Here is a 14,586-nt window from a genome sequence, read left to right as displayed (position 1 = left end):
GGGGAATCTTCTGGAACGTCGGTCTCGGGTTGTCACAGTCCGATCCGGCCAAGCACCCCATCCTGACGTCTCCACATTGGCCGAAGCGTCTAGGCAGGAGTCTCGTGGGATGTAGCCTCAGGAACCGTAGTCTCATGGGCCGAATGCCCGTTGACCCGAGGCTCGTGGACCGGAGTCTCATGGGCCGAATGCCAGTCGACCCGAGGCTCCTGGACCAGAGTCCACGTAGCCTCCACCGCAAACGGGTCCACCATAGTAGTCATGTGCTCGGGCGAATGAGTTGGTGGTGGTGGCGAGGACAACGTAGCAGTACGCCTACCTCTCTTGAGGCCACGTCATGTACCCTTCCCCTTCATCCGTGCCCGACCTCCTCTCCCAGTGGGCAACACTGCCGATTAAGAAGCACCCACGGGTGGTATCGTCAGAGTGTCCGCCAAGGCTTTACGGAGAGACAGGGGTGGAATGGAAGTACAACCCCTTGCACTGGCCACCGACGAAGAAGTACCCACCGAGTGATCTCGACCCGCGCCCACCATATTTCAAGACCTACCATGATAAAAAGTAAAAGAAATCCGTACAACATAAAAAATTGAAAACCTCACATGAATAATAATATGTACATATACAATTTAAGTTGGGATGCATAAAAACAAATAATAGTCTCGATCAATAAATGCATCATCATCATCAGTATCACACGTGTCTTCATGAATGACGTGCTCATCGGGTTCAACGGCATCAACTTGTCGAAGGCCATTGTGTAATTGGTCAAGCATTGACAGGTCATCTACAATAGTAACCTCTTCTAGTTTCGGTTGTGCTGGTTCCGGCTCAGGGGTGAAGTCTGATTCACTGCGGCTGTCTACTTCCATGTTCTAGGGTGAAGCACAGCGGTTCTTGAAACGTTTCTTGGAAAGACGTGTTTCTTGGAAGAATTCTCCATCATATGTGTCTGGGTTGATGTGAGGTTCATAATCCTATTCATCTGGGGGAGGTGGTCTAATATGTGGTGGAACTTCATAAACAACATGCCAACCATTCAGATTCTTATCAGTTTGGCATGCCCATGGTTGATAGAAAACCCGGGTCGCCTGCTGAGCCGTAATATAGATATCGGGACATCTAAATGGGTGCTTGGATTGGTTTCGACTAGCCCTATATGTTCGCGAGTCCTTCTAGTTTCCTTCTGCTGGAACCAATAACATTTGAAGACTATGATATTCGATGGGTTTCACCATAGAATTGAAGTTCATAAATTTCTTAAACTCTTACATAATAGTCGATACAACCTTCGCCGATAGAACAGACACAACAATTTGTGGATTTCCGGTCGGGCATAGATAGCTCTTTGCCAAAGGTATGAAAGTCGTACCCCTTGATGTTGTATTTCTCAAATGAATGGACCTTATAGTCAAAACCATTAGCGGCTTGTCTTAATTCGGCGTCCATAGACTCAGAATTAGCCTACAAGTTTAATACGAAATGATTGTTCCATTAGCCGCAAGGTAGACCAACAAATGAAATGGTCCATTATTGATAATTACCATTTGTTTGAACCAAGATATGAAACCGGGATAGCCACCTCCATGCTTTGTCAGAAGCTCATACTCTTCGACGGCATCTTTTTGAATCACCACTCCATCCGAGAATTTGGCGACGTATCGACTGTATCAAATATCTGGGAATAAGAGCAGTTCAAAGGAAGTAGAAGTTGCGGAAAAATGTACCGAGAACTTTCTCGATGTACGGTCGCACTTCTGTTAGGTTGTTAAAGATATACAATGAAATGTTCCACCATTCTTCGACATCCAACATTATTGGTTTCGATGCACCGGCTGGTGCGAGCTTCCCTTTGAATAGGCTGAGGTTGGATCCACCTTTTTTAGGGTCGGCATCATTGTACCAAGGCACGGATTATAAAAATAAGGATTTTTGACTTCGTAGTGTGCTGTCAAAAAGTTAGCCACCTCCTCGGTAATGAATGCCTCGACCATTGATGCTTCAATTCTACGTTTATTTTTACATTTAGCACAATGCGTCTTTTGCATCCTCTCAGTTTCAAAGCACCAACGATTTTGCATGGGCACACCCAATCTTGCCTCGGTCGGTAGATGTAAAATCAAATGCCGCATTGGATTAAAGCCCAGCGGAAATATCTTCTCTAACTAGAAGAGCAAATCCGGCGTGAACTCCTCCATGTCATCTACTAGGCCAGGCGACAATTCTTTTGCACAAAGGACACGAAAGAAATAGCTCAGCTCCACCAGTACTAGCCATTCATCCTCGGGAATAAAGCCACCTAACATCACCGGCATTACCCGCTCAAGCCATATGTGACAATCATGACTCTTGAGACCTATGATTTTTAATTTTTCGAGACTCGTTCCCCTCTTTAGATTAGCTGCATACCCATCGGGGAACATCAAGTGCATTTTGACCCACAAGATAATTTGCCTTATAGGTGGTCTACCAAGATTGAACCAGGCCTTTGGCTTCGACATGTTCCACTTTCCTTTCGATTCTCGCTTGTTTTGTAACGGTCTATGACATAATGTCTCTTGATCGACTCCAGCCTTAGTATTATCCTTTTACTTTGTATCTATGTCGAACAATGTACCAAAAATGGCCTCTCTGATATTCTTTTTAGTGTGCATCATGTCGATGTTGTGTGGAAGAAGGAGGTCTTTGAAGTAAGGCAGATCCCACAAGCATGGCTTGTGAGTCCAGGCGTGTTCTGAATTATACCCCTTGAAATACCTTGGACACTCTGGATCAGGCTCTATGGTGTTTAAGTGATCTAGGATATGTTGGCGTGTCAACGAACGTGGTGCCGAGGTTTTGACAACTTTACTTTTGGTAAAGTTCTTCTTGTCTTTTCTGAACTGATGGTGAGGAACTGTCGATGCAAGTCAAAGCAAGAATACTGTCGATGCAAGTCAAAGCAAGAATACTTCCCACCCTCCTGCAACCAATGAAATTGAAGAACTGCCTTCCATGTGGGGGCACAGGAACCTTCCATGCAGACACCATCCAGTACATGTACCATACATGCATTTTGATGTTTTCTTTTCTAGCGGCATCGTATGTCTTGACCCCATTATCCCAACCTTTTTGCAATTCATCCTTAAGCGGTTACATGTACACATTCATATTCTTCCCGGGATAGTTGGGCTCTGGAATTATCAACGTCGGGAATATGTTCTATCTTTGCGTAATCTGCCCCGGGGGGATTGAGTGGAATGACAAATACAGGCAAACAACTATATTGGGTTTCCGTCATACAGAAGGGATTGAACCCATCCGTGGCGACGCAGACTCGAGGATGCCTTGGATCTGCCGCTTCATCCTGATGTAATGCATCAAAATCCTTCCGCGCTTCCCCATCTGATGTGTGTACCGCCATCTTATTCCCATCTACATCTAGTTTGGTTCTTTTGCCCAATTTGTGCCATGTCATCTGTCTGGCCCTCTCCTCGACCATTAAAAGACGTTGAAGCCTTGGTATGATTGGCATATACCAAAGAACATTAACTGGAATTTGGATCTATCTCTTCTTACCCATACCGTTGTCTACGACAACATACCTAGTAGATTTGCAAATGGGACAATAGTCCAAGTCCGCATACTCCTTCCTAAATAAGGCACATCCTTTCTCACACGCATGTATCTTCTGATAGGGCATCTTGAGTACACTAAGTATTATGTCCGACCGGTACAGATTTGTAGGCATGACATGGCCTTTGGGTAGAAAGCGTCCAAATAGTGTCATCATCGTGTCGTAGCATTCTCTTCCCAAGTTGAACTGAGCCTTCAGAGCCATTACTTGTCCAATGGCATCCAGCTGAAAAAGCTCAGTGTGCTCGTGGAGAGGATGTTTTGAAGACTCCCACATTTCATAGAAGGCCTTTGCGGATTCATCCATATCATTGTCCAAGACCCGAGCATCATCAAAGTCTTGCACCATGTCTTCGATCCTGGTACCATGCTTCTTGATGCAACGACGAACCACCTCAGATCTGGTGCATTGTATAGAATCAACAAGAAATGTCCACACCGTATAATTAGAATTAAAAGCCCTCCTCTACAGGTGTCTAATCATTACATACTTTGTCCTCTTTTTATAGTTGTCGCACCCAGAACATGGGCACCAGTTTGTTTCCTGGCCATTTGCAAATGCGGCTTTCACAAACTCCTTGGTTTTTAGAAACCATTCTTTGGTCATCTCTTTCTTACTAGGGTGACCGGTGTACATCCACACACGATAACTCATCTTGCCTACCTACTAAAGACACCATATATATATATATATATAATTCAGCATGTATGTTCATTAGTTTATCTAGTTTATCAATTTTATTACGTCCATGCAACCTACATGCTAATAGGTAAAGATAGGTCCTAATCCCACCCGAGTATGTGTAGAGTGAGTATGTTCTCCATGCTCTACCCCATTCCAACACAAAATTTCGGCAACACCTCCCCACTGTTCTCCAAATACACTTCTCGGCAAAAAGCCAAGAGAATGTGCATCCGGAGAACAACGGGGAGGCGCTGCTGAAATTTTGTCTTGGAATGGGGTAGAGCATGGAGCACGTACCCAATCTACATATCCTCGGGCTGTTTGTGGAAATCATTGGACAATACGAATGAGTTACGGTGATAAATATGCAATTGAATGCATATTTATCGATGCAACCCTTTCGGACGGGAGATGCCTAGATTACGCGTCTTAGCATGATTATGAAATCTACTAACATGATTTAAAGAGCGTAGGAGGTGAAGGTGGATTCGTAGCTCACCCTCGGCTGTAGAGGAAGTAGTCGAACAACAATGATGACTCCAAAGCAGATGAAATAGCACAAAAGCTGTAAATTTTACTCAGTGAAAAAAATTAGTACATCACATGTGACATCCTCAACTGTAGCTACAGTGATCCCACGCTAATGATGTCATGTCGCCGTTATTGCTATCGTTGTTCTCGCGTTAGTTCGAAACCGAGTCAAAATTCAAAGTTTAAAAATAAGTCGAACGAGAAAAGTTTTATAATATTAAGATAAAAATGTCGAGGAAGTTATACAAATTCCCTAATAAATTATAGAAATGAAACAGACATTTTTGAAAGTATTAAAACCCTATATAATTAAAAACAGGAACTATTGGAAAAATAAAATAAATAACAAAAAAACCTAAAGCCCCTAGCTCAACTGGGCCAAAGTTGCCCAGCCGGCCACCCCCCCATCGGCCCACCCACCTGGGGACTTATACCCCCAGGGGGCGAAACCCTAGCGCCCCCGCTCCCCTAGTCCTCCCACACACCGCCAGGGGACCGAGCCTCCCACTTGTAACACTTGCGTCTCCCCCTCTCGCCCTTAACCCCACGCCCCTCTCCCCTCGTCACCTGGCCGCACCCCCACGCCCCACTCTAACCTCTCCTCTCGCTCCAGATCCGAATCTGGATCGGGGCGGGGCACTCTCGCCGTCGACCCTCCTCGTCGTTCCCTACGCGCCAGCCCCTCCCAGCTCCCCCTTGCGCGCGGCCGCCACACCCCCCACCGCCGCGGTGCCTACCCACCTCAGCGCCGGCCCTCCTCCCGCCGCCGGCCGCCTCGCGCCGAACCACACTGCTGTCCCGGCGCCCTCGGCCGAGCCCCCTCCTCCAGCAACCGGTCGGCCCTCCGGCGGCCCTTCACAGGCCGGCTCGCTCCACCACGACACCCCGGCACCGCGCACCACCACCTCGGGCTCCTCCTCGCCGAAACCGCACCGCCTCCCTGTCGCCGGCCTCCTCCACCGTCGGCCCCCTTCTCATCTCTTCCCCACTGGCTCCACCGAGCCTCGCCGCCACGATCCCCGGCAATGCCGGTGAGCCCTCCATTCGGGCTCCTCCCACCATCCCTTCCTTCCTTTTCCTGCCCCCGGTTCCGTTCTGTCGAACACCGCCGCGTTCCGGCGCCGTTGGGCTCCTGTAGGTGGAGGTGGAGGTTGCCTCCTCTCTCTCTCTCTCTCTGTTGAGAGAGATGTGAGCAGAGAGTTAGCACATAGATGTGAGAGAGAAAAGAAAATAAGAAGAAAAACATAATGTATATGTGTATGTATGTATGTATGTATTGCGTATGTATGCATGTATGTAGAAAAGGAAAAGGCATCAAAATAATATAAAAATATAAAAATACATATATGTTTTTATTAATAAAATAAATAAATAAATAATTGGATATATTATTTAGTTAATTAGTTAATTAAGTAAATAGATTAATTAGATAATCTGTTAATTAGGATAATTAAATTATCCTATTAGAGTATGAATGTGGGTCCCCCACTAAATTAATCTGATTAATTAATAATTAAACCTTAATTAATAAGTTGTGTCAATGACACGTAGGACCCACTAGTCAGTTGACCAGTCAACTGTTGATGTGAGCACGACATCATGGTGATGTCATAATAGCATTTAATAATTAATTAAATCTGCTTTTACTTCCGAAATATTTATAAAACTTTAGAAATTAATATAAATAAACCGTAAGTTAGATCAAAATATTTTCAACATGAAAGTTGATCAGCAGAACGAGACGAACCCGAATACGCCATCCGTTCGTGTGTCACGCGTCCCTAGCATAGCAAACATGGAACTTTTCCATCGTTCTCTGTGTGTCCGGTAGTAGCCACAGACCCGGGAAATATCATCTGATATTTTCCCAGCCTGTCTATGACGGAGGTTACTGCGTTAGCTCATGCCTAGCCTGTATATTGCCATGTCATTCTTAGTGTTGCACCTGTTACTGTTATTTATTGTTTCTCCCCCCTCTTCTTACCGGTAGACCCCCGAGGCTGACGCTGTTGCCGGGTACATCTACGACCCAGTCGACCAGCCTCTTGCCGCAGAGAAACAAGGCAAGAACCCCCCCCCCCCTTGATCATTCCTATATCGCCTATTCTTTCTTCCTCATGCTTGCATTAGAATTTTGCTACTGTTGTAGTTAGCTCCTATATCTGATGCATAGCCTAATTTTGATGAACTGCTACTTTCTGTGCCGCACTTTAAACTGCTTAGTATAGGTGGAGTAGTCTTGATCCCTTATCGACGAGCCAGACCCGGCACCGCACTTACCCCCCCCCCCCCCCCCGAGTTGTGCGACACTACAGAGATACTATCGGGTAGCGAGGGTGACAACTCGCAAAGTACTCCTAATGATATCTCTGTAGTACAGCTAGTCGGTTGTGGTTATCGAGGGAGATTCCTCTTTCACCATTCTCGATGATGCCTCTGTCGTGCAACACCTCGAGTATGGGACCCTCGAGGGTGATTCCTCTTGTCCCACCTTGACGGTTACATCGTTCGGAATCCAACGAGGGTGATACCTTGGATTCCCCCTTATGTTTCTACCACACAGTTACTTGACCCTTTTACTGGGATCTTTGATGAATAGATGTTAGGCGGGTGGATTCCCGCGTGTTTGTGTCGATGACATAATTAAAATGATAATGGATTTGGGTATTTGATCTGGGTAGGTCAGACACCTTTTCGCACTATTCGGCTACGCGGGAAAAATTATGGGTAATCGACGTCGCGATATAAGCCGAAGTTCTTCAGACGTCAGCAATGGAGCGGCACGTTCCCGAGTGGTCCCGAGATGCATCACGCTTGTGATTAAAGGGTGCTAGGACCGACCTTGGCCGCCCACGCATCGTGCAGGAGCGCGGAGGGAAAGTGGGCCCATGAGCCCTTTGTGCTTAGGAGTTAGACCGGCGGGCTGGCCTCTCTGCTGAGCTTAGGTGGGGCTGCGACGTGTCGATATTCCGAGGCCGGGCATGACCCAGAGAAGTATATCCGGCCAGAGTGTTATCAAGCGTGACGGGAAACTTAGTGCACCCCTGAAGGGATGAAGATTAACTATTCGGATAGCCGTGTCCACGGTTACACGTCGACTCGGAGTTGTGCCCTAATCTTATACAACTAGAATTATTACTTAACTCGAATTAATTGCCCCGGGATTGCTTCCTCGCAGGGAGTCGAGGAAGGATCTCTGGGCGTGACCTCATATTAATATTGCTGCACCAATATGACTATTAATTGTGTTACCTTGTTCTACTCTCGTCTATTGCTGCAAGACCCTGAAGATGCTAGTCTTCGATAGGACTAGGACTTCTCTCTCTATTCTTGATTTGCTGCAGTTAGTCCACATATAACCCCCTTTCTTTGATACTGTTGCATACTTAGCATAGTTCTGATGTAAGACGTATTAGTACTTTGGATGAGTACTCACCGTTGCTCTGCTCCCCCTTTGTCACCTTGATTCGTTGTTGTGACCAGATGACGGAGCCCAGGAGATGGAGTTTCTTGCCGATGCCTGTCACCCCGATGGTGACTTCTTCGTGGAGGCCGCTTAAGACCAGGAGTAGTTAGGAGGTTCCCAGGAAGGCGGCCTCGCCTCGTTCGATCATTGTATCTTTTGTGCTAGCCTTCTCTAAGGCACCCCTTGTTTTATGTGTGTACTCAGATATTGTTGCTTCCGCTGACTTGTGTGTTTATCGAGCTTCTGTATTCTAGCCCTCGAGGCCCGTGGCTTGTAATATGAAGCTTGTATTGTTTTATTTGTGTCTAGAATTGTGTTGTGATATCTTTCTGTGAGTCCTTGAGTTTGATCGTACGCATTTGCGTGTATGATTAGTGTATGATTAAATCGAGGGTGTCACATCACATCACATAAAGCATTGACAGTTCAAACTATGAAAAAATCATATTGCTAATGACATCTCCTCTTCCCTTCTTCTTCTTCTGCTTCTTCTTCTTCTTCTTCTTTCCTTCTCCTCTTCTTCTTCTTCTCCTCCTCTTCTTCTACTTCTTCTTGTTCTTGTTTCCTTCTCCTCTTCTACTTTCCTTCTTCTTCTTCTTCTTCTTCTTCTTCTTCCGTCTTTTCCTTTTTCCTCTTCTGTCTTCTCGTCTTCTCCTCCTCCTCCTCCTCTTCATTTTCTCCTCCTCCTCTTCTCCTCTTCTTCCTTCCTTCTTCTTCTTCTTCTTCTTCTTCTAATTAACTAAACATAGCACTAACCTACCACTAAATCTACTAACTAACTAAATCTATCAACTAAACTACCACTAAATCTACTTATTAACTAAACCTAGCACTAACCTACAACTATATCTACCACTAATTAACAAAAACAACAAAAAACAACAAAAAAGAACAAAAACCTAGAACTAATTAAGTAAACCTACCACTAAATCTACTAACTAACTAAATCTACCAACTAACCTACCACTAAATCTACTAATTAACTAAACCTAGCACTAAACTACCACTAAATCTACCACTAATCAACAAAAAAACCTAGCACAAACCTACCACTAAATCTACTAACTAACTCAATCTACCAACTAACCTACCACTAAATACAGCAAAAAAGGAAAATAACTCACTTGCACGGGCAGTGGGCGGCTGTGCCGGTGGGGCGCCGGGGCCAGGAGGGGCGCCGACGGCGGCAGGGGCGTCGGGCAGAGGTAGGGGCGCCAGGCGTGGAAGGGGTGCCGGCGCAGGGAGAGGGGTGCGCGACGGTGGTGGAGGAAGGGGTCGCGACGGTGGTGGAGGAGGGGGTCGCGTGGGGACGAGGGGGTCACAGGGAGGAGGTCCGTGGGGAAGAGGGGGCGGTGCATCAGGAGAGAGAGAGCCGTCATGGGGTGAGGGGTGTGGGGTGGGGGCCGATGGCCGTTAGGTCGCCATACTCTTTGCCATCTTCCCATGATGGCAAAGAGGTATAAGGAAGACGGCAAAGAGGAGGATCTAACAACCGGTTAAAAAGCAGTCCATTGAGCCTCTTTGTCGTCTGCCTAACTTCTCTTTGCCGTCTGCTTTCCGTCTCTATTCCCTCACCTAGCAGACAGCAAAGTGCTCACTGATGGCAAATAGAACCTTTGCAATCAGTCTACTCTTTGTCATCTGGTTTTTGTCAGCTGATGGCAAAGAGGCTCTTTGCCATCAGCCAGCAGACGACAAAGAACATGCTGATGGCAAATTCTCTGATTCTAGTAGTGGTATCTACTTTTCCAAACACTTTTGCTCTCCTTTTGGCCTCTAATTTGCATGATCTGAATGAAACTAACCTGAACTAACGTTGTTTTTAGCAAAACTACCTTGGTGTTATTTCTGGGCAGAAATAAAAGTTCTCGGAATCGGACTAAACTTTTTGTGAATTATTTCAGATACTTATAAGGATTTATGGACTCAAGACATGTGGGAGGGGAAGTGTCAGGGGGCACAAGCTAACAATGCGCGCACCCTCGAGGCGTGCCCAGGTGGCTTGTGGGGCCCTCGAGGCTTCTCCGACCCTTATTCTAGTCCTATAAATCCATATTGTCTAAGAAAAATCAAGGGAGAAGTTTTCATCGTGTAATACGAGACGGACCACCACCACCTACCGTTCTTCCTCCGGAGGGCTGATTAGGAGTCCGTTTGGGGCTCCGAACCCATCTTCATCGACACCACGATGATGCTCACCACCGGAAGGGAGTAATTCCTTTGTAGGTGTCACACCCCAATTTTTGGCTTTCCTGACTAAGTAACTTATTTCAAAATTTAGGACCAATTAAAATTTTTGTGAATGCTTGTGATGCTTGGAGTGACTATTGTGTGTCTGATTGTTTTGCATGTCATTGATCCCCATTAATTCTTGCCACTCTCCTAATCACCTCCTTACTCCATGATCTCCTGTCTAATGATCATGCCATGTGTTTAGAACAAATATCTGTTTTTACCAAATATTATTTTCACCAAAAAGCTTTTCTTTGAATTACACTTTCAAACCCCTGAGATGAGGTTTGCACTACAAGTCCTCAAATTAGGGAGTTTCTTTTGCACCAATTGTTTTATTTAAAACCTATTATCAAAATGACTTCCAAAAACCATCTTATTATTATTTTAAAGGTTATTTTCTTATTTTATTTAAAAGCCTTTCTGTGAGGCCAGAAATGGTCTCCTATGAAGTAAAGTTATTTTTATTGCTTTCAAATTATTTAAGAAAATTTAGGGAAACCCAGTGGATATATTTATTCCATATTTATGAGTTTCAACACATGGCCATGTTCAAAATATTAGGCAAAACCCTCCAAAACCATTCCCGCCTATTTCAAGCTTTTGGAATATTTCTATAAGAAAGATTCTCAATAAAATTCCAATAAAATTCTAGAATGTCATCTATGATATTATTGATGATCTTGCCAAGTTTCATTTCAATCCAAGTTGATTTGGCTCGCCTAATCACTCTAAAACACTATTTGTCCAGAATCAAATTTGAGCAACTCTACATTGTGAAGTGTCTCCAATTGTGCTCAAATTTGGTGGACATGTACCAGTACTCCAATGAGGCATCCACACCAAGTGGTACACCAAGGAGAATAGAGGAACTTGTCCTAAAACCCTCAAAACCCTCTGTGTTGATTTTTGACTTTGACAAACTTTACATTATAAAGTGTGTCCAATTGACCTCAAACTTTTTGTGCATGCCTTAATGCTCAAATAATACCCGTACCCCAAATATTGGATTTGTGGGAATTTATTTGAATAGGGATCTAAGCTGAAACCCATTTCAGCCCCTTTCTAGGGTTTTTCAACTCTACATTGGAAAACTTGTCCAGCAAATCCCAAATTTGGTGTGCAAGCCTATTTTCATCTATTATTTGATCTTGTTAAGTTTCGTAGCCATTGGAATCCATCTAATAGCCTAACCACAGATCAAACACCTTGTGTGCACTCACTAATTTGACTTATGTTGCCCCTTCTACTTTATTCCTTGCGCTCAATTTTCTACCACAGCCTCACCTAGTTACATTTCACCTCCAGTAACTTTCCCATGGCCACTGGTCAATTATTGGGGAAGGACCCTTTGTAACTTCCTCTCATTTTCACCCTTGGCAACACTGTTTTACCCTTCTTCCCAATGTTCTGCTTAGGCCATCACCCCCAATTCTTTCCAGAGCGTCTCTAGTGTCTCAATGCATCATTTCAAATCAATTAATGGCATGCTCATGTAGGAAAAATGAGTAGCACCTCCTCAAGTTGAATTCTGGCTTAAATATAGGATTGCACTATGAAAGGACGTGGATGTCGCCTAGGGGGGGTGAATAGGCGCTTTAAAATAATTAAGGTTTAGGCTTGAACAAACGCGGAATAAAACTAACGTTTAATATGTCAAGCACAAAACCAACAAACAACTAGGCTCACCTATGTGCACCAACAACTTATGCTAAGCAAGATAAACAACTAAGTGATAGCAAGATATATTACAATAAACAATATGTCTATCACAAAGTAAAGTGCATAAGTAAAGGGTACGGGTAAGAGATAACCGAGGCACGGGGAGACGATAATGTATCCCGAAGTTCAGACCCTTGCGGATGCTAATCTCCGTTAGAGCGGTGTGGAAGCACAATGCTCCCCAAGATGACACTAACGCCACCGTAATCTCCTCAAGCCCTCGCACAATGCAAGATACCGTGATTCCACTAAGGGACCCTTGAGGGCGGTCACCGGACCTGTACAAATGGCAAACCTTGGGGGCGGTCACCGAACCCGTACACGTGGCAACCCTTGGGGGCGGTTAGCGGTACCCGTACAAATTGCTCGGGGCTATCTCCACAGCCTAATTGGAGGCCCCGACGCTTTCCCGGAGCTTCACACCACAATGATTGAGCTCCGAGACACCACCAAGCTTCTAGGATGCCAAAGCATCCACGAAGAACAATATCTAGGGTACTAAGTACCAAAGGTAGTAAGCTTCTCAACTTCTCACTTCCACGTATCACCGTGGAGAACTCAAACCGATGCAACTAATGCAATGTCAAGAACACACGAAGTGGTCAAGTCCCTCACACTCAAATCCCTCCACTACAAAAAAAGCTATGGAGAAATATGAGAGGAAGAACAAGGAGTTCACAAAGAACTCCAAGATCTAGATCCAAGGGGTTCCCCTCACATAGAGGAGAAAGTGATTGGTGGAGATGTGGATCTAGATCTCCTCTCTCTTTTCCCTCAAGAACAAGCAAGAATCATTGGAGGGATTGAGAGTTAGCGAGCTCTAAGAATGTCAACAATGGACGTAGAACAAGAGCTCAATGGATAGATAATGCCAAGGGGGAAGAAGACCCCCTTTATATAGTGGGGGAAGGAATCAGACCGTTACCCCCACTGTCTGCCCGAGCTCCAGCGGTACTACCACTGGCACTCCAGCGGTACTACCACCAGCTAGCGGTACTACCGCTGGCTGCAGCGGTACTACCGCTGGCACTCCAGCGGTACTACCGCTGGGCCCCTGGTAGTGCAAAGGCACTACCACCGCCAAGAAAGTCTTCGCAAAATTGTCCGTCCATGAACTACCGCTAGGCAGGCGGTACTAAGCTCCTGGAGCGGTACTACCGCTGACCAGGGGCGGTACTACTGCCAGCCAGCGGTACTACCGCTAGGGCCAGCAGTACTACCGCCAACTCTAGCGGTACTACCGCTAGGTCTAGCGGTACTACCGCTCGCCACTCAAACAGCCATAACTTTCGCATACGAGCTCCGAATCGAGCAAACCCAAGCTTGTTGGATTCAGGACGACAAGAGTTATCGAAAATGCCAATGATATAGAGATGTGAGTCCACTATGAATGAAGAACCGACAAAAACTCCAACATCGAAAACATCATAGTAGATGCATATGGACTCCGTTTTTGATGAACTCGAGCTTGTCATGAAGATGACCATAAGCTCTAAAACTCACAAAGAGAAACACCAAACAAGAACCAAGAAGTATGATGCAAGGATGCAAATGGTTTGAGCTCTCAACGAACGATACGATCAAGCTACTCACTTGAGAGCCCCCCTTGATAGTACAGCAATCTATCCTAACCAGAAAACCTATCAAGGGCAAACCTATACCTTGCACCTCATCCTCTTGAGCTAGATGATGATGATCTTGGCTTCCTCAAGATGGACCACCTTTCTTGATTGCGTTTGCTTGATGAAGACTAGTTGATTGCTCCCCCATACTCACTATGCGTGAGCCAGTCTTCAGCATATCTTCACAAGTCCATTTCCACCACAATGGACGGCAAGCTTCAAGCATGCTATCTTCATGCTGATCCACTTGAACTTACACATCGGAATCTTGATGACGATCAAAACTTGACGTCATACTCCATGGGTTGTATGAGATCTTCCCTTTGACGCAAGCCCATGGAAACATGACGTCATACTCCATGGGTTGTATGAGATCTTCCCTTTGACACAAGCCCATGGAAACACACCTAACCCCCACATAGAACTCTCACAAAGACCATGGGTTAGTACACAAACACATAATAGACAATGCTTACCATACCATGGGATCACTTGATCCCTCTCGGTACATCTTGTATGTTTTGTGTGTTGATCATCTTGATTTAATCTTTGTCTGAGATCTTGATCAACCATGTGTCTCTATGACCATTCTTTGGATAATACCTTGAATACCATCTTGGTCATCATATAAACTCCTTGAACCCAACAGATGGACTTCAAGAAGTGCCTATGGACAAATCCTATAAATGTAACTTAAGGCAACCGTTAGTCCA

Source organism: Hordeum vulgare, chromosome 3H (genome assembly GCF_904849725.1).
Source record: "Hordeum vulgare subsp. vulgare chromosome 3H, MorexV3_pseudomolecules_assembly, whole genome shotgun sequence".
In the NCBI taxonomy this organism is placed as follows: Eukaryota; Viridiplantae; Streptophyta; class Magnoliopsida; order Poales; family Poaceae; genus Hordeum; species Hordeum vulgare.
The sequence above is the reverse complement of the archived record's forward strand: the minus strand, read 5'-3'. Positions refer to the sequence as shown.